The sequence below is a fragment of the Melanerpes formicivorus genome, unplaced genomic scaffold (assembly GCF_026170545.1).
Source record: "Melanerpes formicivorus ecotype bairdi unplaced genomic scaffold, bMelFor1.0.p_v2 SCAF_34, whole genome shotgun sequence".
Classification (NCBI taxonomy): Eukaryota; Metazoa; Chordata; class Aves; order Piciformes; family Picidae; genus Melanerpes; species Melanerpes formicivorus.
This window is the reverse complement of record NW_027142386.1, coordinates 3,646,760-3,654,659: the sequence shown is the minus strand read 5'-3', so window position 1 is coordinate 3,654,659 and position 7,900 is coordinate 3,646,760.

Below are 7,900 nucleotides of genomic sequence, written 5' to 3'. Positions count from 1 at the left end.
AGCTTAAACTGTTCCTACACCTGGACCAGCCCTCAAGTCTCCTAACTGTGTGGATCTCTTCCCCCTGGATCCCCACTCTCATTGTAACCCATAGGGGAGCTCAGGCTGGGGCTCAGTGCAGAGCTATGAAGAGCAAGCACAGCAAGCAGGAGCCACTACCAGCTACCAGTGCTTGGAGAAGTGGTGCCCAGCCCAATTCTTCCTACAGGGAGAGATTTGCTCTGCTGAAGGGTCAGCTCCTTGTGCTCCAGGCTGTGTCAGCATCCTCAGCAGGGCACCTAAAAGCTGCTAAGGACAACACCAGAGAGAGAGAGAGCAGGTCCAGCGTTGCAGGATCACAAGTTTTGCTTTCCCACTCCCCCAGAGCTTTGCATTTTGCCTCTGGCTGATTAGGCAGTGGTGACAGCTCAGGAAATGGATTCCACCCAATCTCACAACAACTGATCTAAACCACTCTAATCTCCAGGGAGATAAGGAGTTGCTACAGCAAAGCCAACATAAACCTGAGAGTTGTGGCAGGCTGGGCTGTTGTTTAGCTGCTGTTGCTAGTTAGCTACTGTACTTGATTCCAGAGACCACCCTGTATTTAAACCTTCTCACTTAACTTGACACGTTAGCTTTTCAGCACCAGCTGAAGCTCCCAGCCTGGAGAGCCTCAGCAGCACCGAGCTGGAGGACTCTGTGTGGGGAGCTCTGGAGCTGCAGCGAGCATCCCCTCGTCCCCAAGTCACTGCAGGGGCCACAGGCAGCAGCCTCCGTGGGACACAGCTGTGCTCCTGGTGAATTCATGCTGCTGCAGCTGCCCAGTCACGATGGGACACAGCATCTTGGCTTCCTTGGCCCTGTCCTTAGCCTGGAGACAGGCTGGGAAGGGGTCTGGAGCAGCAAGGCTGGGGAGGGGTCTGGAGCACAAAACCCTGTGAGGAGAGGCTGAGGGAGCTGGGGTTGCTTAGCCTGCAGAAGAGGAGGCTCAGGGGAGACCTTCTTGCTCTCTACAACTCCCTGAAGGGAGGTTGGAGGCAGGTGGGGGTTGGGCTCTTCTCCTGGGCAGCCAGCACCAGAACAAGAGAACACAGTCTCAAGCTGTGCCAGGGGAGGTTCAGGCTGGCTGTTAGGAAGAAATTCTTCCCAGAAAGAGAGATTGGCCACTGGGATGTGCTGCCCAGGGTGGTGGTGGAGTCACCATCCCTGGAGGTGTTTAGGAAGAGACTGGATGAGGCACTTGGTGCCATGGTTTAGTTGGTGCTGGGTGATAGGTTGGACTTGATGATCTCAAAGGTCCTTTCCAACCTGGCTAATTCTATTCTATTCTACTCTATTCTATTCTATTCTATTCTATTCTATTCTATTCTATTCTATTCCTTTGCCCTGGGCTGGGTCTGTTGCAGTTAACAAAAGTCTTCTTTTTTTTTCTGGCATTATCTTCCCTGAGCAGGAAGGATGCAGCCATAGCCCTAGCCCTAGCCCCAGCCCTAGCCCTAGCCCCAGCCCCAGCCCCAGCCCTAGCCCTAGCCCCAGCCCCAGCCCTAGCCCTAGCCCTAGCCCTAGCCCTAGCCCTAGCCTTAGCCCTAGCCCTAGCCCCAGCCCTAGCCCCAGCCCTAGCCCTAGCCCCAGCCCTAGCCCTAGCCCTAGCCCCAGCCCTAGCCCTAGCCCTAGCCCTAGCCCCAGCCCTAGCCCTAGCCCTAGCCCTAGCCCTAGCCCCAGCCCTAGCCCTAGCCCCAGCCCTAGCCCTAGTCCTAGCCCTAGCCCCAGCCCCAGCCCTAGCCCTAGCCCTAGCCCCAGCCCTAGCCCTAGCCCTAGCCCCAGCCCTAGCCCTAGCCCTAGCCCTAGCCCTAGCCCTAGCCCTAGCCCTAGCCCCAGCCCCAGCCCTAGCCCTAGCCCTAGCCCCAGCCCTAGCCCTAGCCCTAGCCCTAGCCCCAGCCCTAGCCCTAGCCCTAGCCCCAGCCCTAGCCCTAGCCCTAGCCCCAGCCCTAGCCCTAGCCCTAGCCCTAGCCCCAGCCCTAGCCCTAGCCCTAGCCCCAGCCCTAGCCCTAGCCCTAGCCCTAGCCCCAGCCCTAGCCCTAGCCCCAGCCCTAGCCCCAGCCCTAGCCCTAGCCCTAGCCCTAGCCCTAGCCCCAGCCCTAGCCCTAGCCCTAGCCCTAGCCCCAGCCCTAGCCCTAGCCCTAGCCCTAGCCCCAGCCCTAGCCCTAGCCCTAGCCCTAGCCCTAGCCCCAGCCCTAGCCCCAGCCCTAGCCCTAGCCCTAGCCCTAGCCCTAGCCCCAGCCCTAGCCCTAGCCCTAGCCCTAGCCCCAGCCCTAGCCCTAGCCCCAGCCCTAGCCCCAGCCCTAGCCCTAGCCCTAGCCCTAGCCCTAGCCCTAGCCCTAGCCCCAGCCCCGGCCCTAACCCCAGCCCTAGCCCTAGCCCTAGCCCTAGCCCTAGCCCTAGCCCCAGCCCCGGCCCTAACCCCAGCCCTAGCCCTAACCCCAGCCCTAGCCCTAGCCCTAGCTACAGTCCTAGCCCTAGCCCTAGCCCTAGCCCCAGCCCTAGCCCTAGCCCCAGCCCTAGCCCTAGCCCCAGCCCTAGACCTAGCCCTAGCCCTAGCCCCAGCCCTAGCCCTAGCCCTAGCCCCAGCCCTAGCCCTAGCCCCAGCCCTAGCCCAGGCAGTGCTGCCAGCAGTGCTGTGAGGTGAGAGGGGCTTGAAAGCAGAAATTTTCACAGCTAATCACCAGCTCAAATCCTGCTCTTACTGACATCTGGAGTGACTCCTCAAGAGGCAGGAGAGTAACTTGGCATTTGCAGGCACACATCTGAAAGCAAGTGTGCAGGAGGTGCTGCCAAGGCCTTGGCAGGGAGCACAGCACCTCCTCCCACTGTGCATCTTCCTGGCAAGGGCAGCAGAAGGTGAATGTTTTTCTCCTGGCTGGGACAAGCAGCAGTCATTCTAGCAGCTGCTCTCTGCTCCTGCTGCTGCCCTCAGCAGCTTTGCCTTTCCCCAGCAGGCTGCTCCTCATGCCCTGCTGCCCCAGGGGATGCTGTGCAGAGATGTGCCCTGACCCAAAGTGCGTCCTGCCTGTGTGAAAGCAGATGGAGAGTGAGAGAGGGGTGAAGGAGAGCAAGGCAGGGGGGAGGAGAGTGAGATGAGATGCTGAGCAGCCAGAGCTAGCAGCAGCAGATGCTAGCAACAAAGGGCAACAAAGCTGGGGAGGGGTCTGGAGCACAGCCCTGTGAGGAGAGGCTGAGGGAGCTGGGGTTGCTTAGCCTGGAGAAGAGGAGGCTCAGGGGAGACCTTCTTGCTCTCTACAACTCCCTGAAGGGAGGTTGGAGCCAGGTGGGAGTTGGTCTATTCTCCTGGGCACCCAGCACCAGAACAAGAGGACACAGTCTCAAGCTGTGCCAGGGGAGGTTCAGGCTGGATGGTAGGAAGAAATTCTTCCCAGCAAGAGAGATTGGATACTGGGATGTGCTGCCCAGGGAGGTGGTGGAGTCACCATCCCTGGAGGTGTTTAGGAGGAGCCTGGATGAGGCACTTGGTGCCAGGGTTTAGTTGATTAGATGGTGTTGGGTGATAGGTTGGACTGGATGATCTTGAAGGTCTTTTCCAACCTGGTTAATTCTATTCTATTCTATTCTATTCTATTCTATTCTATTCTATTCTATTCTATTCTATTCTATTCTATTCTATTCTATTCTATTCTACTCTACTCTACTCTACTCTATTCTATTCTAAGCTACAGAAATGTGTTAGCAGGCCAGTGCTTGGCTTGACCTTGTGGCCAAGAAGACCAATGGCATCCTGTGGTGCATCAAAGAAAGTGTGGCCAGCAGGGCTAGGGAGGTTCTCCTGCCCCTCTACTCTGCCCTGCTGAGACCACACCTGGGATGCTGTGTGCAGTTTGGGGCTCCCTAGTTGAAGAGAGACAGAGACCTGCTGGAGAGAGTCCAGTGGAGAGCTACAAGGATGACTGAGGGACTTGAACTGTTTAGTCTGGAGAAGAGGAGGCTGAGGGCAGAGCTCATTGCTCTCTACAGCTACCTGAAAGAGGTTGCAGTGAGGTCAGTGCTGATCTCTTCTCCAAGGTAACCAGTGACAAGATGGGAGGAAATGGTTTGAGTTGTGCCAGGGGAGGTTAGACTGGACATTAGGAAACATTTTTTTTACTGAGAGAGTGGTGAGAAGAGTTGGAACAGGCTGCCCAGGGAGGTGGTGGAGTCCCCATCCCTGGAGGTGTTCAGGAAGCTGTATAGAATCAGAGAATCAATCAGGTTGGAAGAGACCTCAAAGATCATCAAATCCAACCTCTCACCACAGACCTCATGACCACTAAACCATGGCACCAAGTGCCACATCCAATCGCCTCTTGAACACCTCCAGGCATGGGGACTCCACCACCTCCCTGGGCAGCACATCCCCATGGTGAATGGCTCTCTCAGTGAAGAACTTTCTCCTCACCTCCAGCCTAAATTTCACCTGGCACAGCCTGAGACTGTGTCCTCTTGTTCTGGTGCTGGGTGCCTGCCTGGAAGAAGAGACCAACCCCCAGCTGGCTTCAACCTCCCTTCAGGGAGTTGGAGAGAGCAAGAAGGTCTCCCCTGAGCCTCCTCTTCTCCAGGCTAAGCAACCCCAGCTCCCTCAGCCTCTCCTCACAGGGCTGTGCTCCAGACCCCTCCCCAGCCTTGTGCTCCAGACCCCTCCCCAGCCTCGTTGCCCTTCTCTGGACACATTCAAGAGTCTCAATGTCCTTCTTAAACTGAGGGGCCCAGCACTGTAGCCGTGGTGCCTCAGGGTATGCTTTAGTGGTCACGGCAGCTGGGTTAGGGTTGGACTCTTGCAGGGCTCTGCTGGCCTTAGCGATTTTATGATTGTATGACCCAAGACTTGGCCTCAGGTGTGTCCCTTTTCACACTCAGGAACCCCATCACTACAGGAGGGAGTGATGGGACCCCCCCTTCAGACTTCAGGGCAGGCCTTTGGGGTAAGCCATGGGTCCCACTTTGTGGCTGGTTGCTGTTTGCAGGCACGCAGGCAGCTCCCTGGCTGCTCCCAGCGCTGGAGCTTCACAGCTGTGGCCAAACTGCTGAGTCCCAGCACTAAGACTGAACAATAATCCTCTCCATGTAATAAACCTCTTCTTCCAAGGGGTGCTGATAAGGATTTCCATTTTTAGGCGAGGGCAAAGGAACCTCTCAGCCCCGAGTGGTTGCTGCTGCGACTGAAGAGGGGAGCAGAGGCTGCTTTGCTTTTTAGTTCCCTCCTTTCTCTTTAAACTTTTCCTGTAAATAGAGCATTAATGAAGACAGATGGGTCAGCAGTGTAAACAAAAAGCTCTATCTCAGGCTACTTTAGTCCTGGCTTTGTTTCCCAATATAGTAAGGAAAGCAGCACCGCCCTGGTTCCCATCCTATTAACAGCCCTTGCCCTCCAAATGTTGCACTTGGGTTATAAGGAAGTTTAAATTAACACTGGGCTGTAGTTTTTCAAATGCTGGAGGCAGATGTTCAAGTGTCAGGAAATCTTCCCCTCTTGGCTTTGTTTTGGTTTGGGTTTTAATTCTTAAACAAAAAAAAAGGGGGGGGGTGGGAGGTGGGGGGGTGTTGGCTCAGCGTGCCTTGCAGAAAAGACTCTGCTCAGCCTCTCTCCTGCTGTGCTGTAGCTGTGCCTGGCATCCAGCTGCCCAGGAACCGTTCAGCACTGCAGGATCCTTTGATATTTTTAGGCTGGTGAAGGTTCTGCTTTGCTTCAGAGCTGCCTTCCAACACCTGAAGGGATCCTGCAGGAAGGCTGCAGAGAGACTTTTGCTGAGGGGGTCTAGAGCCAGGCCAAGGGGGAATGGTTTGAAGCTGAGGCAGAGCAGGGTTAGAGTGGAGCTGAGGAAGTCTTCAGTGTGAGGGTGGTGAGAGTCTGGCCCAGGCTGCCCAGGGAGGCTGTGGCTGCCTCCTGCCTGGGGGTGTTCAAGGCCAGGTTGGATGAGGCAGCTGAGCCTGGTTGAGAGCTGTCCCTGTGTGGAGTAGATAGGATAGGATAGGATAGGATAGGATAGGATAGGATAGGATAGGATAGGATAGGATAGGATAGGATAGGATAGGATAGAATAGAACAGACTGGAATGGAATGGAATGGAATGGAATGGAATGGAATGGAATAGAATAGAATAGAATAGAATAGAATAGAATAGAATAGAATAGAATAGAATAGAATAGAATAGAATAGAATAGAATAGAATAGAATGAATAGACCAGGTTGGAAGAGACCTTCAAGATCATCGTGTCCAACCTATCATCCAACACCACCTAATCAACTAACCCATGGCACCAAGCACCCCATCAGGTCTCCTCCTAAACACTCCCAGTGATGGCGACTCCACCACCTCCCCGGGCAGTCCTGAGGTCCCTTCCAACCTGAGCCACTCTATTAGTCTATGACCCTTTGCTCCCTGAGCAGTCTAAGAAGGGCAGTGCAGCAGCTGGAGCTTGGGAGAAGTTGAGCTCAGGTTTTGGCTGCTGCTTTGGGAGATGATTTTTCCTAAGTGACTTCAGTGCTGGGGAGGACGATGCTCAAGCCTTAGCTGAATATTGTGGAGACAGAGCTCTAGCTAAATCCCATGGCTTTGGAAAGAGCTCTGTGTCCACAACAGTCAGGCATAATTCCCCCCCCACTAGACTGACATTTGAGCACCTGCAAATAGAGCAGCAGAGACTCATTGATTCATTTTGGGCTGGAAAAGACCTCCAGGCTCATCAAATCCACCTAAGGCCACCACAACCATGCAAACACATCCCCAGGTGCCACAGCCACACATTGCTTGAACACCTCCAGGGTGTTCAGGTCAGGGATCTTCAGTCAGCTACACCTGGCACTGCAGACTCCAGAGGTCACACCCAGGACAGAGATACAGAAAGCTTTGGGGAGAAATAGATTCGAGGAGTTCTAGTCCCTGTGCAGAGAGCTCAGAGATGAAGCACTTTGGAGAACCTCAGCTTCCCAATAGCTTTGTGAAGGCTGCTCTGGTGCTGAGTGTTTGTGCAGCAGACACAGCTGCCACCACTCCTTCCAGTGCCAAGAAAGGAGTGAGATGTCTTGGAGTTCATGCTCTTCAGGAAGCATGGTGTGTGTTGATTTAAGAGGAGCAGTCGAAGACCAAAGCTCTTCCCCTCAGCTCCCTCTCTGATGTTATCCAGGCACTTCCTCTCTCCCTATCATTTGCTTCTGCCCCCACCTCTCAGCCTGTCCTGGCCATTTGTGGTGCAGCATCCAGCAAAGGGGGGGCTCCACTTCTGCTTACACTGCCCCACAGATATTCAATTGTCATAGAACCAGAGAATGGTTTGGGTTGGAGAAGCCTCTGGGATCATCCAGTCCAACCAGCAAACCCAGCTCCACCATGGCCACTAAACCATGGTCCCAAGTGCCATGCCCACAGTTTTCCTGGAACACCTTCAGGGCTGGGGACTCCACCACCTCCTTGGGCAGCCTGTGCCAACCCCTGACCACTCTTGAAGCACAGAAATTTTTCCTCATCTCCAACCCAAACCTCCCCTGGCACAATTTCAGGACATTTTCTCTTGTTCTATCACCTGAGACTAGGAAGCAGAGCCCAACCCTGCCCTGGCTCCAGCCTCCTTTCAGGAAGCTGTAGAGAGCAATGAGGTCTCCCCTCAGCCTCCTCCAAACTGCACACCCCCAGCTCCCTCAGCTGCTCCTCCCCAACCCTTCCAAAGCTTTGTTGCCCTTCTCTGGCCCTGCTCCAGCCCACAATGTCCTTCTTGCAGTGAGGAGACCAAAACTGAACCCAGCCTTCAAGCTGGTGCCTCCCCAGTGCCCAGCCATCCTGCTGGCTGCTTTGGCAGCATAAACCCTGCCTGGAGCCCTGCTACAGTTTAAAGGGGGTACTTTAGCCTAGTCCCTGACTGCAAAGGCTGAAAG